Source organism: Eupeodes corollae, chromosome 3 (assembly GCF_945859685.1).
Source record: "Eupeodes corollae chromosome 3, idEupCoro1.1, whole genome shotgun sequence".
Lineage (NCBI taxonomy): Eukaryota > Metazoa > Arthropoda > Insecta > Diptera > Syrphidae > Eupeodes > Eupeodes corollae.
In genome coordinates this window covers 52427753-52451463 of record NC_079149.1, presented here as the reverse complement: position 1 = coordinate 52451463, position 23711 = coordinate 52427753, and the positions used below count along the sequence as shown (strand labels likewise).

General features: G+C 32.1%; 1 protein-coding gene across 11 annotated transcripts in view; it reads right to left on the bottom strand.

The window, feature by feature from the left end:
- The window catches only part of LOC129952583 (putative mediator of RNA polymerase II transcription subunit 26), a 254982-nt gene that overhangs the window by 189573 nt on the left and 41698 nt on the right, over nucleotides 1-23711 (bottom strand). The window lies entirely within an intron of this gene.

The following is a 23711-nucleotide window of genomic DNA, read 5'->3' as shown; positions in this document are numbered from 1 at the left end:
TTACAACGACACTGTCACCTCAAGCTCAAGACTTCAGGTATTTTCAACTCACTTCCAGATCTTCCCCTTCTATTCATTACAGACAAAAATTAATACAAACATTTATTTAAAATTCAAATGACAAAATGTCCATCAATTTATATGAATTCATAAAATAAGACTGAAATAAAATTAAATCTGCATTCCAGTTCAAATGACAGCAGGAACGTGACCCTTATAATTTGGACAGAAAAACATACATACAACAATTTATTATTATTCTTAAAAGCATGAAGCATAAACTCATCCAAAGAAAAGAAGGAAACCAAAAGAATAATTTCGCATAATGAGAAAAATATTTCACACGATGATGATGGTAAGTATACGACGACGAAAGTGACTGACTGACTGTACACGAGTATACTTAAAATACACTTACTAGGTGTCTGATTTATTCTAAAATAAAAGAAAACAAAAATTAACCCGTAGATACAAAAATATGTATTTATGTTTGTACGAGTATACGCAACAACATATGGGGGTATAATCCAACAATTTCCGGTGTAATATTCTCGCCAATTTGCGAGTTTCTTACAAACAAACAACCACTGCTGTTGCATGCGGGATATGTGCATACATATATAAAGTGAATGCTATATAGCAGAAAGTAGAGCCGGAGGTAATTTTGCTCCGGATGTATGTGCAAAGTCTTTTGAAAAATTGACAGAAAACCCAGTAGATAGATGGATACGAGGCGGCAATACCATTCTTAGGTACCAGAGATCAAAAATAGAAGGAAAAAGCCAGTTGAGATTGCTAAAGAACATGTTACTTTCAACATCATAATAATTATTATAAAAGAAGAAAGGTGAATTTCATCAAGTCATTCTTTTCTATCAGTTTTGACATGCTTAACCTATGGTTAAGATAAAAAGAATCAAGCATTTAAAATGGAATGTAACTGGCTAATTTGGTGTTCTAGCGATGTAAATGTTTCGATTATAGTTCCATCGCCTATCACTTTTAAAGCCCTTTTTTGAATTCTATCCAACAGGTTTAAACTTGTTTCAGGGCCACCTGCCCAGATTTGCCAATTATATTCAAGCTTTGGACGCATGAATGCTTTGTAAACTACAGTCAAATCAGAAGGGGTGACAAATTTCTTGCACCGTCGGAGAAATCCTAAGACCTGGCAGCATTTTTGGCAATGTCAAATATGTGATCATTCCATAAAAGGTCATCTGTTATACACATACCGAGTACTGGTAGTTGATTAGTTTCCTGGATGCAAGTACCACTCATAGATAGCGGCATCGGGGTTGTGTTACGCTTTAACGACAGGAGACAGCATTGAGTTTTCGAAGCATTAAATTCTACACGGTTTTTGATTCCCCATTGAACAATGCTGTCAAGATCAGAATTAAATGAGCTTATCATACGCTGTCATTGAAGTTCCACATCCGAAGGACAAGGATGTGAATCTAGAAACGAATATGAAAAGCTGAGAGTACTGTCGTGGGCGAAACAGCTTAATGGATTAGAAGTGGCAGACAAAATATCATTTATGAATATAAGAAAGAGTGTCGGAGACAAAACGGAGCCCTGGGGAACACCAGCATTTATTTCATGAATTTCAGACTTGAAGGAAAGGTAATTTCTAATCCAACGAAGAAACAGTTTAATGGGTTAGAAGTGACAGACAAGAGATTATTTATAAATAAAAGGAAGAGAGTTGGAGACAAAACGGAGCCTTGGGGGACACCAGCATTTATTTTTTGAATTTCCGACTTGAAACCATCTAATACAACTTGTATTAAACGGTAAGAAAGGTAATTTCTAATCCAACGAAGGAGAGATTCATCAATACCAAAAGCATGCATTTTCGATAAGAGAGCTTGATGCCAAACTCTATGTTCAGTAACATAAACTATGAGATCACCAGTGGACCTATTGCTTCGAAATCATTAAGAAGCTTCCGTTCTTCAAGATATTTTTTAAGCTGATCATTTATCAGCGTTTCCATGACCTTGGAAAGAAGGGACGTGAGTGATATTGGACGATAGTTGGAGGGGGAGGAGGGTTCGCCTTTCTTAGGGACAGGCTGGACAAATGCTATTTTCAACACTTTTTACATTATCAAAAGCAAAAGCATTTTGGAATACAGAATTTTGAAAACAAATTACTTTTTTTAAGAAAACATCATTATAATTTTTCATTAACATAATGTTCTGAAGTACTCCCTTCAACAATAACATATTTACTTATGAAAATTTATATGTCCCTGAAATAATAACAAACAAAAATAATAGAAATGGTATCTTCTTTTTATTTTCTCTTTCTCATTTTCTTCTTCTTAGTTATTTGTATCTCTTTAACATTTGTACATGAATTGTTTCTGTAATAATCAGCAATTGCACTAAACTAATTGAGCTTTCAAAACTTCCAGTATTATACAATATTATGAGATACAGTATTTTGACAATACAGCATTTTGAGACAGACCACGCAGAATTTTTATCATACAGTATTTTAAAATACAGCATTTTGACCTGCTCCCTAAATCTTTTTGGTGTTTCTACCGCACAAGAAGATTTAAAAATGATTAAGTTTGACAGCATTTTCTAAAATGTAAATGGTATTTCGATGTTTCTAATGTAGTGCTAGTGAGATAGTTTGATTCGTGTTAAACAATGAAGAACTGAATAGTTCAGCAATATATAAGAATATGCTTTTAAAACAAAACTATATTTTTGTACACGAACAGCAAATAAATAGACCATATCGTCGTCGTTATATGAAAACATACTAAGTCCATTTCCGCAAAAATGAAATAAATACACTAAGTTCATGCAAATGACAAAATTTATATTTTTTCAAACCGCCCTAAGCTTTACGATTCACCATTTTTAAATTTAAAAGAATTAAAACTTCCAAAATCTATTAATTGGCATGTTGATTTCAAACTTTTAATGCATATATCTCAAAACACAAAAAATGGACTTAGGGACCGGAATCGAGTTTATTCAGGCTAATTTCAACTTGATTCAGGTAAAAAAAGAATTGAGACGAGTTTCAAGCTCGCTTCAACACCACATGTCAATGTAGTAGTCTATTTCATGGCAAAGCTGCAATTGTTGAAAAAAAACCTTTTTTTATAGAATCTCAATTTCTATAATATGTTTTCTTACAGTTTCTTCTTGAAAATTGTCCATTTTTTTAGTTTTTTAATTACAAAAATGTGGCTACTGCCAATGGGTTTTCTTGGGAATTTTCTACTATACTATTTATAGAATGCAGACAAAAAACACGGGTACTAGATGCCAAAAAATGAGCTGTTGTTTTAAATGATTTTGCAAATAATTCAATTTTTGTTTGTGAAATATTCGAGGTATAGGTTTGTGTGTAACAATTACTTATAAATTAATATAAAATAATCCAATTATTAATAATAATTCTAAGAAATCTTAACCATTGTAGTTTAAATTATAACATTTAAAGACAGATTCTTACATTTTTTTCTAAGGATAAAACCGATAAACAAAATAATTTTATGGTAATATGGAGGAGATGGACTTGAATTTTTGCTCTGCGAAAATGAATTGGAAAATATCTTCTTTTTTTCTTTAACATCAAACGCGTTCTGTAATAAGAATATACAAAACGCGAAAGAAACAAATGTCTAGATTTCCTTAAATATTACGATCGTTTATTTTTTTTCAAAACTTTTTATAATTTGAAACAATGAAAATTTTTACTTTATCAAATCAAAAACATAACAGGGTATGTAATAGTGGCTTCATTCAACTGCGAAATATTCACTGAATATGCACAATTTCATGAAGATTTGAAATTTAATCGTTGATTTTCTAAAAAGATTGCAGTAAATTATTTTAAGAAATGTATTCCAGTTTCCAGATTTGACCATTTTAAACCTGAAATATAGTTGATCAAAATCAAAAGAAAAGTTCAATATCTAGAGATTTGAATTATCTATCAAGTCCAAATCATGCGTCTTACTAGGATATTTTTTCCAAACCCGTAGAGTTACATACAAAAAACAAATGTGCAAAATTTTCCTGAAATTCTGAAGTAGTTGTAAATATAACTTTTTTCAAACTCAACGACTTAAAATACAAATTAAACATCTACCGTTTCACGCTACTGTACATCTTTTGATGTTGTTATTGGTTAGCTATTTGAAAAAAAATATATATATATATATATATAATGAGCCTTACGCTCATTTCTTTACCAAACACTTTATACCTTCAAACTTTTACTTTGCAAATTAAGTTTCACCAAACCCAAATTTGAAAAATTTAGTTTATTAGTATATTTTTCTGAAAAGTGAAAGGTTTTGTTATTTTTTTTCAGTGGGTTTTATTCGATACCCGGTTTTTATATTCCTGTTTCTTAGAATCACGTCTTAAAACTGCTGCTTTACTACGCGGATTTTGAAATCAAAGGTAGTTGTTTAATTTTAAAAAATCTATTTCAAAACTTTTTCGGAATTTGTTAGAAACGGGATTTTTAACAGCTGGATTTCGACACGCTCCCTTTTTCGGTAATAGGCATAAACGAGTTGGGTTCGATATCCCGGTTTTTATTTTTTCGTTTTTTTAAATTCCGATTCTAAAATCTCGTTTTTTATAATACCGCTTTTTTATAATCCCGATTTTTGTAATCCCATCTCTTATAATCCCGTTTTTTATTATACCGGTTTTGCAATAAGAACTAGTCGTTTAATATTAAAAAATCGTCCAAAACTGGAAATAAACTACAATTCAAGAGCCCAATGAATATGTGTTTAAGTCAATTAAAAACAACTTTTGCTTACACTACATTAGGCTTCAAATGGAGCCTAATATTACAGTGTTGTTTCTATGTACGGAATAAAGGAAAAACGTTTTCAGAGTAGTTCATCAAAAGTCGAATATTATCACTGATGGCTAACTTTTTATTTTTTTTTTCTGTCTAATCGACTTATTTTGCATTTTGCAATCTACACTTTATTTTGCAACTTTTCAAAATACGAATTAACTACAAAGTTGTATTTTAAATTAATGAAACACTTTTACTTTTCATTTTTCGAATGAAATCTGAAATTCTGTGAAACACTCTGCGCTTTACTTTCCAGGATATTATTTTTTTGCAAAGTGAAAAGCCTCAGTACTAGTTCTGAGTTATTATTCAAATCAGTTTCAACTCATTTCTTCACACAAGTACTAGAATCGAGTCATATCAATTTGGAACCGACTGTTTGTTAGGACTCGTTCTAAGCTAAAAGCTAAGACAAGACGATTGAAGTACAAGCAACTACAAGTTGCTAGTACTTCAATCGGTACCAATTTATTTATTCATAGAAGTACTAAGCTATAATTCTGTTAAATGGGTACCGATTTACTCATTTTTTGAAATTAGATAGGGTACTAGTGATGTAAAGAAATGAAGGAATATTAAGTATTTTGTTTGGACAACAATTCAAGCATAGTACCTGAACTAGCTAGAATAGGTACTAGGGCAGCCTAAGACTTATAGAAATTGGGCGTAGTCTTATCTCAAAAAACCGATAGAAAATTGTATACACAAAATTTTGCATGTGGAGGCCATTTTTTTAGGCCTTTCAATTATAGCTTAAATATGTAAGAAAGTGAATTCGTTAACTACGCTATTAGACTATCTTAATAGATATTGCCACTCGATCTCAAGTTAAACGTTTTGCTAGATGATTATCTTTTTGTTAAGGAAGTATAACATTAAGCACCTATTTCGAATATCGGTTCTTGGAAAAAGGTATTCCGTACATCAACTAAGCTTTTCATTTTGAGCATTTGCTCTGAAAAAGTAGTAGCCGCTGTGCTTAATATACTTAATATAATATATCAAACTAAGAATTTATTTTCTTATCTTAATTAGTTTCAATTTACATGGGTTTTTATAGTATTGTTGTAACCAATCGTAATCTGAAATACTACCCCACTTGAATTACTAATGAAATTCTTCTTGGTAAATTAGAGCATGAAAGGAACATGAAGTACTAGGTTCCTATAGGCATTAGATAGATTTGAAGTCCGCCAACAATTGTTTGCCCTTGTTACTCTTTATAAGTAAAGTAACTAATACTCTTCGAACACTGATGGTGCTGCTAGTGCTTCTGCTGTTCTGGTGTGATTAGAGCGTTTATTGAACTCATTTCAACTTTTCCATATCACTTAAACTCCACTGTGCAAGTATAATTCTTATTCTTCGACGGCGCGCGTTTCTTCAGTCCCCTTCCTCTGTTGCCGTTTGTACGTTTCATTCTTTTCCAGTTTAACAATTTCAATTCCGATTCCGATTTCTAAACCTTATAACTAGCCTTCATAGTTCAGGCTTCATACTACACCACGTATAGTCAGTCATAGAGAATGATGGGTTGCTGGTTTCTGGTATTCTGGATTTGGCTCCTGTTTGTTGAGTTTATCAGCGCATGAATGTTGCCCTGTGTGCACATAAAGTAGGTCTTATGCAGCAACTGAAGTGTAAACTGGCATTGGAGTGGAGAGAAAAAGAAAATGTTTAGCTTCTTGGGCTTCTTACGTCTTGTGTTTTTTTTTCTTCTTCTTTTGACAATGAAGACGATGACAGCGATTATATTCAACGAGTTAGTGAAGAAAAAATCAAGAAACCAGACTGTGAACTCGTAATAAAAACAGTGCCGGGTTAAGCCGGATAAGGGTATAGTCTATAAGGCCGGATGTCTCGAAGGGGCCCACAGCTTTTCTAGCGACTTAAGTTTCGATTTTCAAAGATAAAACTCTTATTTCTATCTTAATCTGATAATTTGAACTGCCTAAGGCCCTTGACACGACCTAATCCGTCCCAATTCGTATCTAGATGTACGAGTAAGTATATCGTCGTCTGTTTCTTCATCTTCCAGATACCAGCTGATGATTTATTACGTGTAAACTTGTAGTGTAGATTGTTGTGTATTTTTTATTATCTTGTCTAATTCTTCTTATTCTTTGTTTTTGAAGTTCCATCATCTGTTGGTCGATACGCTTGTTGTTTATCTCTAAGGTCGTTTACATTTTGACTCTTTGCTGTCATGCGGCCTGATGGTATTGTATTCGTAACTTTATGCATTACGATATCATTTTTTTGTTGTTGTTATTTATTTCTAGCAATAAAGAAAACGAGTGAAACTATTTTGTATTCTTGTGGTTTTTTTCTTTTGTAAAGAAAAAAAAATAATAATTTTTCTGTATTTTTATTTACGAGAGATAAAGATGATTTATCTAAAGAAGGTCTGCTTCCATTTTGAGTCTACAATAGATATAATGTATAGGTTGGTATAAGTTTGTAAATTGAAGCTCAGGTGATTCTAGAAAGTAGCAATTTTGTATATATTAAGCCAAGTTATCTGCCTCTTAATGCTATCTATACATATTTAATGCTATAGTTATTTTAATAACTTGACCCTGAAAGCGAGACAGTGGAGTCATTTATCATGTTAAGTACTTACCTAGACCTATACCTTCTATAGTTGTTTTTTTTTTGTTTATTTTTGTTCGCATAATTTAGTGCAGAAGATTGGTTTGGGTTTGTTGAACCTATTACCTATGTATTTAACAAAGAGTTGTTTAAGTTGAAAATGTTTAACTTTCTTAGGTTAAAAGGTCATGGTAATTAATTTTTCTGCGGGAAAACAGAAATTAATCTTATAAAATTCTCATGGAAATTGTAGCTACGAGTGTAATAAAATAAACATGGTTAAGGAAAATTGTCCTGGAGAAAGTAAAACATTCTATTTTATTTTATATTTATTCGATACATTTTAAGAAGCTCAAAACTTAAATCAAAAGGTTGAAAATGCTTTGACTAAGACCGAAAGAAGTATGGGTCGCATGAGAATAACATTACAAAAGTTAAACTATATTTAAATACCTTTTTTTGGACCTTTTGCTCTGGTTACAAGAATTATCCTTTAATTTATTGATGTCTGTCAATTTGGTACGTCAGTTTGAGATACCATAATAATGTATGCAAAACCTTTCTCCAGGTTCAAGTGAAAATGAAAATCAACTTCTTTAATCAAGCTATCGTGGTTATCTTTGAATACAAATTATATATTTGTTTGCGATATGATTAGATTTGACAGCTTAAAGTTTTTACTGATAGACTTTTTTTTATCGAAGTTTATGAAATTGTTTCTGATTACATAGAAAAAATGATAGTAAAATTTTGTATTCAAACTTTTGAGCAATTCCAAATAAAATCTTTTCATTAGTTTACTTAAAATTCCGTTGAACTTGTTCTAAAAATTGACTTAAATTCTTATACTTGATACTTAAATGCATTTTTTTAACACCAGTTAAAAACAAAAGGAATATAAAAAGTTTGAAAAGGCGTTCTTTTTAAGGTTAAGGGAAGGTTTGTATTTTCCGTACGATTTCTTTTTGTTCTAAAGAATCAGCAAACATTTCAACAAAATTTAAAAACGGGAAAGAGTGTTGGAGATAGAACAGAGCCTTGGGGTACACCAGCATTTATTTTGTGGTTTTTAAACTTGAATCCATCCAATACAACTTCCATTGAACGATTCGAAAAGTAATTACTAATCCAATGAAAAATCGATTCATGAAAACCGAAAGCACGCATTTTCGATAAGAGAGCCTGATGCCAAACCCTATCAAATGCTTATGAAATATAAAGTTTTCCATCCGCTCGGAACGAGACCTGAAGAATAGGACAGATGAAAAAGCTTTCGCAGTGGTTTTGCCAGCGTTGAAGAACACCTCTTCAGAACAATAGCGGGGATACCATCCGGACCAGCGGAATTATGAGTGTTGAGATATTTAAGAACTCTTGCCACAAAACGAGTGCGAAAGAAAATTGGTCCCATAGAATCACTAACTCGCTCAAGTACAGGCGGAGTCATAACACTCACTAGCAGCGTTGAATTGGCAGTAAACTGCCTAGCAAACAAATCTGCTTTCTCTAAAGAGCTAAACAAATGGAGTGTCATTGACAACGAGCGTAGGAACCGAGGAAGAGGAAGAATTACTCGTAGATATTACAATTGACCAAAAATTTGTACTGCCTTTGGGGAATTTCAGTATTTTTTGCTGTAATTTTTGGTCATATAAAAATTTGGTCTGTCGAACATGGGCATTCAAGGCCTTCCTAGCTCGCTTGAACTTATTCCGTTTTTTCTCAGTTAGATTGGCTTTAAAACAACTGAAACTTACCTTCTTGACCCTAATTTCTTTACAGCTCCCATCGAACCATGCGTTTTCCTTAGGACTGATGCTTTTAACCCTATTCGGAATAAAAGTTCGAATTCCTAGGAGAATCAAACTTGTGATCTTATCAGCGCTGGCGTCAACGTCACTATCGAGGAAGCATAGTGACCAGTTAAAGATCCTCGTATTGCCAAAAGGAGCTCTTTCTGACACAATGGTCAGATGTGCCTCGAGGAGAAAGAACACTAATAATGTACTTACCAGCGTCAGAGGTAAGAAACAAGTTAGGAGTGTTTTCTGCTCGACCTTCAGTCCTATATCCAAATGGGCTCCTTGACCAGCTGAGTTAGGTGGTTTAACTCAGCAAAGATCTCAGCACACACTTCTTTTGGTGTTTTTTTTTCTTTTTCATTGAATACGAACAATTTTAAATAATTTAAAAGGGTTTTACGATAGTAACGGGTTCTACATTTTGCGATTTAAAAAGTATAGGGCTGACATTCGACATCTGTCAACATAAGTTGTTCAACCAGTACTTTTTTTCAGTTGAAAGTCTAACATTTACGAAAATGGATCGAGGACCGAATGTGTCGATTCCCAGTCGTTTTCGTCGCTCGTACCACTGAAAATATCGCTACTGTAAGTGAAAGTGTTGCCAAAAAACCGATGTGCCGATTCCCCGTCGTTCTCAGGAATTTGGACAATCTTAGCTCTTACGGCACATTATGGAGTATTTTGCATTTGGATCTTCACCTACATCAATATAAAGTCCAGTTTACACAACAGCTGAAGCCAACTGACCATTCAAAACGTCGTAGATACGTCGAATGGGTGCTTCAACAACAGGTGGTGGACAGTGATTTTTCAAACAAAATTTTCTTCAGCGATGATGTACATTTCTCGAAGTATTTGAATAGGGAACATTACATACACAAAAAGTCACTTTTTGATACAATCTTTAGTCCGGAGGTGGTATTGGACTTTACTACTTGAAAACGACGATGGAACGACTGTCATCGACAATTCGGAGCGTTATGGCCATATGATAACCGACTTTTTTACTGCTATTGAAGAATACGACTTGGAGATTATCTTGTTTCATTAGACATGTCACACAACTCGAGCGAACATGACTTTATTGCAAGAGACATTTCCTAGCCACGTAATTTCCCATCGTGTCGATATCAACTCGCCACCAAGGTCATACGATTTTACACCGCTGGACTTTTTTGAAGAGCCGTGATAAATCTTTAACTCCTGAGCAATTGAGAACCAACATACGTCAAGTTATGGCTGAGATACCGCCAAAAATCAAAAAATATTTAATTCTATTTGTACATAAAAAGGAATTCAAAGTACTTGACGAATTGGAAAGGAATCAAAATACAAAATAAATATAAAGACACAATTACATGTTCCGCTACCGGTACTTACAATTTTCAAGTACAAGAAGTACTTATACTTATAATTACCAAAGAATTGTACTGATACAATGGAGTTTAAAAAAAAGGACACATATTACCACCATTCTGAGGCTGAAGCAGACAGTTTTTATCAGAGATCAAAGGTAAATCTCAACCTTTTGAAAGGTCTCTTAAATTACTCTCATTTGTTGAGATTTACAAAAATGATCCCTTAATAACCAGTTTACTCAATTTTTTTTCGGTTTCTGAGAGAAAAACTTTTATTTTGACATTTATTAGGTTTTGGTTAACCGGTGACCACTTATTGCTGAGAGAAAATAATAAATCTCATTTGGAGATTTTTAATTTACTTTACCCGTTAGAAAGTTCTTTGTTTAGAATCTCTAAGAAATGTTTATTTAGTCATTTATCAACACCCTTTGATTCGGTCTACCCTCGTTTGCCGTTGGCCACTAACATCCTTTCATTTTTTAAAATCTCCTAACATTTTTGAGATGGCTCTGGTTGTACTGGGCGTTCCAGCAACGCAAGTATCAGTGGAAAAGGCGTTTTCTTCTCCAAGTTTTATACTTAGTGAAAGAAAATATAATTTAAATCCAATACTCTTGAGTGTTTACTTTTAGTTAGGCTTAATAATTAGGAATTAACTTTTTTTACTTGTAAAATAAAGAAAATCATATAATTTATCATTTTAACCATTTTTAATTTATTTTCTAGGGAAAAGGTTTAAAGTTAACCATTTCCATTTATTTTTAGTTAAATAAGTCAACAGAGAAGAGATATTTGCGAACTTAAATGATAAATCTCACACAAAGACCTAAAAAATTAATTTTTAAAAATAAATCACAGACCAAGACCAAAATAAAATTGGCGAATTAAATAAATCTCAGTGAGAAACCGATTGAAAATAAAGGTCAACGGTTATTTTGGATCTCTGGTTTTTATGACAAAATAGAATCAAAGAAAATACTAGAAAAAAAAAACCATTGTCTCTGCAGTTTCAAAGAACATTTAAAACTTCTATTAAAATTTAATAACCTACCCTTTATGTCCCCATTTTGAAATATATTGTGACTGCCCTTGAACATTGAAAACTGTATAAAAATATATTTATTTTAGTTATCTTTTACATAATTGTTTCAGATTTTCCTTGATGTACTTCAGTGCATAAAATCAGGAAGCACATACCACACATTAATGCATCTATTATCATATTTAACAAGAAACCTCCCACAGCCCCACACATAACGACTTGCCATTTCCTACAGTGAAGAAGGCTTATTTCCTAGTGATAAGTTTTTACTACATGTATGTTAACACAGGGAGTTATTTTTAGGTATTCATCATGCCCACTTTTGAACAGAAAAGTTATTATGTTCAGCTAAAATTGGCATGATTAAGTTTGATCAGCAAGTTTCTACATATGTTAGAAGTTAAAACTCTATTGTAATTTTTAAAAAGCTACCGGCTGTTGTTTTAATAAACCTACATTTATATGCAGTTTTAAACTATTGAAAAGAAGTTCCATGAAGCTACAGTGAGGGAATCCACTGATTTAGGAAGCCAGGCAATTGAGATGGCCTAGAAGTTCTTGGCGAAGAAGAGTCGAACAGGAATCAGCACAATAGGGGAAAAGTTTGAGAGAGCTGAGATACATTTTTACAGAAATCGTAGGGATAGTGGAGGCCCTATGTCCAGTAACGAGAACTTTAAGGAAGGTCCAATACGTGTCGAAGCATTATAAAGCGAAGTATTTTTCAGATGTATTTACTTCTTCCAAAACATCAAAAATAGTGATACTAGTGTTTGTAATCAAGAATTGATGAGTTGGTGACCGACGTTTTTTGAGTGTCAATCAAACATTTCTCTTTTCTTTTCTTTTTCTCGAAACACCCTTTAAATAAAATAGCTTTAAAAAAGAAACAACAAATAGAAACACGATTAATATATTACTTTTCTTTTTATAGCTTTGTGTTTTAAGACTTAGATAATGGACTGCAATTATCAAAAACTATTAATTGTTAAATAAAAAAAACATCAAAAACTCGATTTTAATGGTTATATTTATGTTTCTAAAAATGTAGCTTTGCATTTATTTTCTAATCAATATAAATGTATCATATTTTTTTTCTAGCGATTGGCCCAGTTTCTATTTTTATGATTGTACAAAAAAAAACAAAAATAAGTTGTATTCTATTATTATACATTATTATGATAGTTTTTATGTCGACAGGAAATTGTAAATGCAGTGTGGGAGAAAAATATTCAACTTTAACTATAGGGTTAATGTTATTTTTATCTATACGCGTACCAGATTGAGGAGTATTAAAAATGAATAATTTATACATTTTATTGTTTTTCTTTTCGTTGTGTACAATGTTAGTTTATTGTGTATGTTGATATAATATAAATGTTTAAAGGGGATAATATTTAGTTAATTGAGTATGATAATCCACATATGAAAAAGTAATTTGTACATTTTATTAGAAACTGAATCAAAACATCAAGAACAATAAATTATTGGATTTATGAATTGCATATGTTTGGAAATTTTGTTAATAACTAAAAGAATTCAAATAAAATTGGTTTAATAATTCTGTTTGCCATTTCAAGCATTTTTTTTAAATCCTAACCTGAGTTTGTTTGATGTTTGACAAGAAGAGAGGTTGCATTATCAACCCAAATGAGGTAACTGATAATTAGGGAGGAATCTTATCGGATGTGTACGAAATCTAAGAAATTTAATACACAGATTGGAAAAGCTTTCGAAACTATTTTTAAAGTACGTTGAAAATGTCACTTTTGTCAAAAGTAATTAGGGGTAACAATTTTGTCAAAAGTAATTAGGAGTAACAACGCATAGAATTTTATGCGCTGTATGGCGTTGTGTACTCACAATTTCTTCCTGATTTTCTTCGATATCAAAATACTGCGGAAATATATTTTTCGAATTATTGTCAAGCAAAAACACAAATTTTCTCTGATATCTCGATTTTGGTTACATCCATAGTGGTGTGTTTTTTAATTTTGTATTTTATTTAATTATCGTAATTGCTTAACAAGAGTAAGATTTAAAATCTTATAAAGTAAGCTTATTTTACAAAAAAGGTTGAAATTGAAAAATAAGAACTAAGCAATCTTTTTATGCTTGTTGCCTTCAGATATTGTTTTATACTACGAGGTAAAGTGTTCCAAACCTTAACCAAATTTAAAAACAAAAATTAACGTTCCGATGTTAAATATTAGTAAGGAGGAATAATAAGGTGATGAGATCTGTTTGAGATCGCCATTCTTACTCTGTAAGTGCGAGGCAAAATATAAGAAAGATTGAGTTGAAAGCTACATTAAGTTTTTAAGTGCAATTAACTAATGAAATGGAAGTTTATTAACATAAGCCGAAAACAAGAGAGTACCCAGTATGGAACCTTTTGGTACACCAATGGCATTCGGGAAAAAATTTGACAGGGTGTCACCAACTTGCACTGCTTGCTTCCTATCAAATAGATAAGAAAATAATCATTTAGTTGCACTAGATGAAAAACAAAAATGTTGCATGAGCTTTTTATATAGATTGACATGATTAAAGGAATCGAAAGCCTTCGAAAAATTAAACGAAACTAGAAACATAACCTCGTTATCATATATTAGAACAGACGAATTTGGTATGATCGAAACCAAACAGAATAGGACCAAGATAGCTACCCTGGGGGACACCAGAATTCACAACAAATGAACTTCACTCTTTACAAAATTTTACACTATAACGTCTTTCAAACATGAGGAGATCCAGTTAATAAAATAGTCGTTGAAACCTTTGTTATGCTAGTTTTAAAAATAATATTTTATGACAAAATTTGTCAAAGGCATTGCTGAAATCAGTAAAGATACAATCTACTTGTTCACGCTTTTCAAAAACATCTAAACAAAAGGACGTAAAGTGCATGAAGTGAAACTAATTAGTAACAGTTTAAGGGGGATTTAAAACAGTGGTAGATGTGTTAGAAAAACTAGAAGTATTATTAATACTAATAGTATTAGATTAGATTTAAGGTTTAATTCGATTTTCATATCGAGATCATATAGGATCTTAGAGTAATCAGTGAAAAGTTGTTTTATTTTAGAATACGTTCTAAATTCATCATCAGTTCTTGTTTTCTTATACTTTATCAAAGCTTTGTTCCTTTTGTTCTTTAAATTTTTAACTTGAGAATCAAATCATGATGGAACACTCAAGTTATTTTGAGTCTTTTTAAATGGAATGGTATTGTAGAAACAGTCAAAAAGAGTTAAATAAAAAATGTGACACATATCGTCAATATTTAAGTTAAAAAATAAGTGATCCCAATTCATCGTACATAATAAGTTAAAAAGATTTTATAAAATAACACCTACTAAAGTTAAATTCTAGTTTGTTATTATTTGATAGCATGAATTAAGTGTTATGTCCAATGCAGGACGATGGCGATCTTCGTCTACAATTTTGACCTTACAGGAAATCACAGATGCGTCAGCTGTTTTTCTAATTGAATTAGGCCACAATTAGACATCAGTTAATAAAAGCTCATTTGAAGATGACGCGTTTATAGGAACCTAAAAGTGATCTTCGTTAATTTGAATCAACTAGTACTTTGTCTTCAGATTCCAAAAGCATATAATTGATTTCTATGTTGTTGTTAAATTTTTCATTAATCTCGTTCTTGGAGCTTGGAATCGTACAAATCAATACTTTGTATTTACAATCCAACCTAACCTGAGTTGTATAGCTTAATCTATTCACAATAATAGATGCACCTGCCCTATTTTTGAAAAAGTAAGGTCCAATCACGCACGATGCCCAAAAATCGCACTAAACCGTGAGACATTGAATAGGTTGTTTGAAATGAATTTTAAAATCTAAGTCTTTTCAAAAATAGGGCGTTTGTGGAATGCCAAATTCTAAAGATCAAAAAGAAATCGGCAAACCTGGGTTTTTGCACACGCGTTTCATTATACAAATTACTAACTTATCCCGCCCGCCCGCAGCTCAAAATTGTACAACAGTTCCACTATTCCCTGATTATAAATTGCTACGACAAGACGGGACAACCACAAGTGCAGTAATCTTGCGTATTGTTAAACAATTACTATTATCCTTCTATTAATTATTATTAATTGCGTATTTTTTACTTGTCAAATGACAAAATGAAAACTGTTGTTTTCTTGTGCGAATAAACCTGTATTGAATATCATAATAACCATTTTTATTGTAAAATTTTCGAAATTGTGCGTTTCGCACATTTTATCGATAAATGCAAACGTTAAGAGTTCAATTTTTGGACCAACCAACGATCGTAAGCACCAAATTAACATCTATTCATTTATCAATAAAAAAAAAGATAAAGATAATAACTATTTTGCAGTATGCATTAAATCTTATTTATAAGCTTTAAAAAAGATTCTATAATATTAGTTTTATAAACTTACCAATACTCTACCAAAATAATGTTTGATTTATTATCTAATCAAAAAGTTTATCTTTTTAAAAAATAAATTTACTGCACAAACAAAAAACTACGTATAAAGATAATCATTTAAACATTAAGCAATTCCATGACTTTCTAGATTCCCATTCTTTTATTAATAAATGTGGTGCTGGACTATCCAACTTTATTTTGTATTAGTTTTCGAAATGCTTTCTTCATTTTATGTGATTGTATACAATTTTGAGGTAATCATACAGAAAAAGTATTGCACAACAAAAAACGCATTACCTAAGGAATGAACCACAACAATTTAATCAGTTATTGGAGGAAAAAATAAATAACTATGGAAGAGAAAAATTGGAATAAGAAAATCACGCATGCCAGTGGTCATTTATCAATTCAATGACCTACTTGAGATATTAACTAACAATTCCATCATCAACCTGAGATTTGATTTGTTACTTTTTCTTCTAATGAAAGTTCTAATAAGGGCAAGAAGTAGCAAAGAGAAACCTAAAATATTTAATAGAAAGAAATTTTAATCTGACAATTCTAAGTTGAAGAAAACTGTCAAATGGAAAGGTATATGAACAGCTGTTAAAAGTTTACATTTGTAAGTAAAAATTGTCTACTTTTTCCACTTCTGAATCGGAAATGAAACAATTGAAATCAAAAATTTGTTCAGTCTTTTTTACCTCACTTAGGAACTTTTGTAACGTAACGGAAAACTTAGAACTCTTTGATAAACTAAAAGCTAAAATTAACAATCTAAAATAAATTTAGAGCTTCGTCAAGAAATCGGAGGAAGGTATTCTAATTTTGTTTATTCGCTTTGTCGCATTAAAACAAAAAAAAAGTCACAAATTTCTATTAAATAAATTGTTAGTATGCTATCAATGTATTTTCCCACGGTACTAAAAGTGTTTTGAAGCCATCCCGGAACTTAGTTTCACTGAGAGCAATCTGGGCTTCTTCTAAATACACTTAGGTACAACAAACTAACCATGATTTTTATTTAATTTTTAAAGCTCTATCCTCATTTTGCATTCATATCATAAAAATTCGTGACACTAATGACATTGTTTTTATGTCAAAATGACTGCGGTGGTGGCGGCCGTCAGTCGTCGCGGCATCACTGTTCGAACCGGCGACTTAATGACACGTCAAGTAAAGCCATCATCGTCATGGCCAAAGTCATGGACGGAAAGCGATAAAAATAATGTTATACTGCTGGCGTTCAATGCAATTAGCATTAATTTTGGCTTTTTCTTTTTTTTCTGCTGAGAAAGAGGAAAACCATCCACGGCTTTGACTATCTTGACTCTCAACTTGAATTTGATACCTATACCATTTTTTTTTTGAAGAATGATACTTCATTAAGTTGGTCGTGCATTTAAAGAGTTTTATTTTTCAGTTGCAATTCTACTGCCGTATATCGCAATTTTCAATTAAAGCGCCCGTTACCATTAAAGTCGCATTTTATCATTATTATAGCAGTTTTATTGATGATTAATTAAAAAGAGCATCATCACACTGCGGTTTGCTTGATTATACACAGGTGTAGGAAGAAATTTAAGACTTTTTTCTGTAATGTTTGCTTTTGAGATTGGCAAGTTTGAAGTATCTTTTGGATTAGTTTCATTAGAGTATCAATCGTCACGTATTCTTCAAATGGAACTATCTCAAAAGACTGCACTGTGTAGTGTGTGATATACATCACAAATGTAGAAAAACAAAAATTGTCACTTTGATCACTGACAACACTGACAGGTTGATTGGAGGATGAGTTGTTTTTTTAATTCTCAGTCTTCATGTTCTGTCTGAAAATGAGCGAAATGCGTTTGCTGCCGTTTCGTTGAGCTTTGCCGCTTTATACAACTGCCCTGCCACCACCACCGCATATCGATACTTTTAACAAGATTAAGCATTCGAGCAGATGAATTATATTAGTTCAACTGTATGTACTTAGTTTGTGGCTTTCTTTATTTTAAAAATTGTATTTTTTTTTTTCAGGTAAGAAAAATAAAAAAATAGGTTAATGAGCAAGACTTCTTCTAGATGCAGACAGTGATATATATTTTAACAGCCTGTAGAGTAAGTACTTGTTATAGATCTAGAACGCGATGATGGGTTACTGCAACTTACTGTTACGAGAGTTGGAATCGTTTTGTAATTATTGTTAATTTTCCGGTGTGAACGTTGAAAAAACGAAAAGAACGAAGAGAAATAACGCAAATTAAAATATCTTTAAAATTTTAATGAAACTGAAATAATTTATGAGTACAAATAGTTTTTTTTTGTTTTAGGTATCTGAAAGTGCACTGGTCAATAAAACTACGTTTTATTTTGTGTCACAAAAAAACAACAATTATTAAAAAAATGAAGATAATAAATCCTTTGAATTTTCATATCATATCAGGTTTTAATAATATGTCCTTTAAATATGCTAAAAAACAAACATAAACAGGATTTTGAAGACTTAGTTCAAACTTAAAATATCTCTTACCAATAAACTATATTTCTCTTCTAGATATGTAAATCATTTAAATATCTTACTTAGTTAATGGGAATTCTCATTTGTTATGAGTCTTTATTTGACTCTATACGAAGTTTTGAAAGAACCTTAAATTTGATACTTTCATAGTTTTGAAAAATATGTTTTGGATTCAATTCTGAATGCTGATTTCGAATGTAAATTTCGATTTTAACTTTTTGCTCAAGTTTTTAAAATACTCGTTTTCAACATTACTTTTATATTTTTTTATTATATTTCAAAAATGTGTTATAATAGAATTGTTTTCGTTACAAGATCAAAATTTACTTTTAAAAATGTTGACTTTTTTTGTTGAAGACCATATTATTATAAATGGTTTAGCGTTCATTTTAGATTTTTCTTAGACAGGTGACATATAAAACTTTTTAAAGTTTTTCGAATATCTTATAAAAAGCTAACCCATAATATTATTAGTTTCAAAAAGCCTGAAGCTACTATTAGCCGGTCAACGCGTTGACTCTTTGACGTAAAAATGTCGATCATAGCTATGAGTGTGTCCTAACATTGACAGGGCATAATTTTGAACCGAGTCTTCGCAAATTTTGAATGTAATCTCATGTACACGTGTCTTATCAATAAGAAGTTATATCTCAATAACCGTCCTACCCGTGGCATCATGGCTAGTATTCAATCCCTGCCTGTGCCATGTAAAGTTATTTCGCGGATACTGCCTCTTGCGTGGAATTGCCTCCAAGATTAATTCTTTTCATGAAGTGCTTTCTCAAACTGTTGGGCCACCTTATATATTTGTTTGTTTATATCTAAAAAACTAGACGTCATACATTAATTTTGAACTCGAATTGGAATTAAGGCCATCGAAATCCGTTGGAGAAGTGCAGTTTTATAGCTTTATAGTTTTATATAGGAAGAAAACCTTGCCATTTTTTTACCTACACAGAAATTTTGAAAGCAATACAACCGACGCCATAGTAGGGACGATACAGTAGTACCCGTGGCGTGATGGTTAGAACGTATATCTCTCACGGAGGTCTTGGGTTCAAGTCCAGCCTGTGACACCTAAATTTGGTTCACCAAGAGTAACTCTTGTCACGAAGAACTTTCTCAAATTAACTGTTCGGAAATTGTAGGATCCCTTCAGCCCTGATATTACGGCACATAGGAATGTTTGGATGCTATAAGCTAACTACGAGCTTTTGCGCTAAGAAATGTTTTTATTTATCTGAGACGTTACATAATTTAAAAAAAAATATGTATGGCATTTTGTGTGTTGTGATAATAATTTACAATATTTTTCTGTGGAGAATAATTTACCAATTTTTAGTAGTTTTTGTGTAAAAAATGGTTCAATATAATTGTTTACCAATTGTTACTTGGATTTTTCTAAAAATGTCATCAAATGTTAACAACAAATGTTAAAACAGTGCTAAAACAATACCAACCGAATTTTTTGGAAGGAGGTGTCAGAGCACATTCCTGAATATTGCAATTGCCGGTAAAAACAGAGTGTGGTAAAGCATTACACATTCGCGTAGTACGGCTAAAGAACGAATCTCTTGACTGTTTCACCGCAGTTGGCCTCTTTATTCCTAGAAGCAAGTATTACGTTAACCGTAACTGTACTGTATAAGGGGAAGAATATAACTCAGATGAACTAGTGAACCAATTACTGCTTCGAAGCTTTCGATCTTCGAGATATTTCTAGAAATGGTAATAATTCAACATTTCCATGATCATTGATTTAGTTTTCTAAAGACATTGAAACGTGGAAGAAATATGTCAAAACTTTGCAATTTGACAAATCGGACCGATTACAATAATCTCCTATGGGAAGTTAAAAATTCCAAGCAAATGTGCTAAGAGTTCAACCCAACGATGTCACTTGAAGTGTCGTAATATTAGTTGACAGCTTGAAATTTACGATAAACAATATTGATTAATAATCAAACAAAGAGTTAACATTATTATTACTTGATACAAAATGGGTGATTAAAACTTGGTCGTCATCCTAAGGCACGCTCAATAAATAAAATGAAATAATAACACTTTCTTCAAGCACAGTAAAAATGCATTAAAAACCAAAAGTACTTAAACTATGGCCTGGATACGCCCGAAATATGTGCAAAAATTTGGTTTTAAAAGAATCAAAAGACTGAATCTTCCGAATTATTATCTTTAGTGGTGATGCTTTTCACAACGAATTCTACGAGTATGTTATTAAACAACATTGACTGTGAATTGATTGAGCTACCGAGCTATTATTAAAAAACTTGCCGGAACTGGAAGATAGTGTTTGTTCTCAACTAGATAATTTGTTAGAAGACGTTATACTAAAAAAAATCAAGAAATTAATTCAGTGCTTTAACTGTGTACCAGGGTCGTTGCGGGTGTACAAATTTTGACATCCGCGGAAGCGGATGCGGATGCTGATTTTTTGAGTCTCACATCCGCGTATGCGGATACGGATTTAAGAATTTATTACATAAAAACAATTTTAATTCCGTAAATAAAGGAACATTTTATTGATTATCTTTGCCTTTAATAATTAAATTTAAAAATGGGTGAGTTATATTTAATAAAAAGCAAGATTGCAGCCTTCGCAAACTGTAATCTGTTTCTTAGTGGACCGTGTATTAATCCAGCCCCACTAAATAGTAGTTCGCTGGGAACTCTGGCTGGTGGAGGTGATAAATTCCTCAGTGCAACATTGGAGGGCCTTTTAAAGTCTGTTTGATGAACTATTATTCAGTTCTAGTCTCTTTTTTTTCAGTAGCATGCTAACTCCGGAGAAGGCTTCGGGACTAGCGGTAACAGATTCTCTTCACCTTCGACTTCAGTTAATGAATCTAGCATCAATGCCATATCGCTTCTAAAGCAAGCCCTGTAACTTAAACAGGACGTTCCAGGTTCCGAATGTAAAGTCTCATCCACTTTCTTCTTTTTTGTGTTGTTTGCGTTTGGTGACAACGTAGGAGAACTGGTGCTTAATGGATCATTGATCATCTTTAGAATTACATCTTTTATTCTTTCCTCGGTGATGGGTTTGATAAATGTATGCTTATAGTGAGGGTCTAAGTATGTTGAGATCGCATTCAAATCGTTGTCTTGCAAAGATGAAAATTTTGTTGAAAAATGAGTTTTCAGATTTAAGGCTGCCAGCCGATTGGCATCAGTGTCCGATGGTTTTGATAAGTATTCTTAAGCATTTGGATTATAGGAATCACAGATGAGAGCTGCTCATTTCACAAGTAGCTTCTTCTAAAGGTTTGAGAAGTTCAAGGCAGCTTTCAATTATTTTCCACTCTTCTGGCAAAATTGGCTCAATATTGTTGTCATTGGCATAAGGACTCAATACATCCTTTAACTTGGAAAAACGCATAAACATGTAGAATGTTCTATTTCAGCGTGTTTTTTGATGGTGGCGGCATTTATGTTCTGTATCTGTATCACTATTTCACTTAATATATAAAAATAAACTGTGTCCTCTGGCCACTTAGCAAGAGCTTTTATATCCTCAAATCTGTGACCATTGCATATGACTTGTTGTTGCTTTTGTCGCCACCTAATTGGGACCGAGATTTTTAAATTTAAAATTTGTACTAAGGCTATTTTTCTAATTTGAAAAAAGCGTTAAAAAATATACGCATCTGCAACAAACTCCGCATCAGTTTATGCGGATGCGGATGTTGGAATTATTGTGAATAATCCGCAATTGCGGATGCGGATGCGACATCCCTACTGTGTACCATGGTGGTCATTGGGTTGATATCGTTTTTCATTATTGTTTCATCTTGCATCCATACAAATCGTTTTTCTTTAATAAAATATTGACATACGAAATAAGCTTTTTGTTTGCATCAACAATCTACATATGTACATCATACAAATATTTATATTTGGGCAAATAATTACGGATAATGAAGTGGTATTCAAATTCATTTTTTTAATAGCATATTAACAGTCAATCCAAAAACAGAAAATTAATATTTTTACTTACAAAATGATGTATGTCTATTCTATTTAAAGACATTCAATTAAATAAAACTATCCAAAAGTTACACCTTTGCGGATGCATTTAATTTAATACATTTCCTTTCTTTTGATACCTTTTAAATCTTAAACCCTAACTCCAGTTTTAATTGTTGACTTTTAGCTAGCTGCACCTTTGAATGTGAGGATCCAAATTTAGACTTCATAAAACTAACTTGGCTCTAAAGCCAAAAGAAAAGTTCAAAATTTACCAGCTTAGATATTATTATTGATTTTAACAATTAAACCAACCTTTCTAATCAACAATTTTTAGCTATCATTAGATAGATTCAATAGAAAATTAATCGATATGACATTTTTCACTTTCGGTCAAGAACAATAAAATAAATAAAACAATGAAGAGAATGGAAAATGGTAAGTATGCTATAATACATCCTAAAAATATCTTATTTATAAAGATACATTTACGAGGTACTTTTTTGTCAATTAAAACAACAACAGAGACAAGTATACAGTTAAAAGTAAACCTATAACTATCTTTAATTGGATAAAGTTTTATTCAACTACCATGCCATGCAATACCATCTTAGACAAACTTAAGCACCTTCGGCATTTATGCCATCTGCAACTTCTTCTACATACTCGTATATGTGTATGTATATACCTACCACCTTCTTTCTGTTTCTTTATATTTCTCTGCATTATAAGAAAAAAGAGAAAGGGAAATGCATATATACCATCATATATCTATCGATGTATATGTATATAGTTAAATGTGAATGCGACACTATGGCCCTAGGGCCCTTTAATTGAATTTGCCTTCATCGTCGTCATGAAGTCCAAAATAGGCCATCACGTCTCGACGTTCATGAATCTCCTCCGCACAACTCTAAAACGGGTAGCATATTTTATAGCAATTCATTTTCAATTCCGCATTTCCTGCTTTGCAATCGTATAGTGGACGACGACGCCGGTATTCATTCAAATCGGATTCGTATAGGGCAAATGGCTCAAACACGTTACAATTGGGACCAGGAAGGTGGGAGGAGGAGTGTTGGACGGGACAGAACGGATATTCCGATCCCGATGATTTAACTATACACATTTCTCTTTTGCTTTG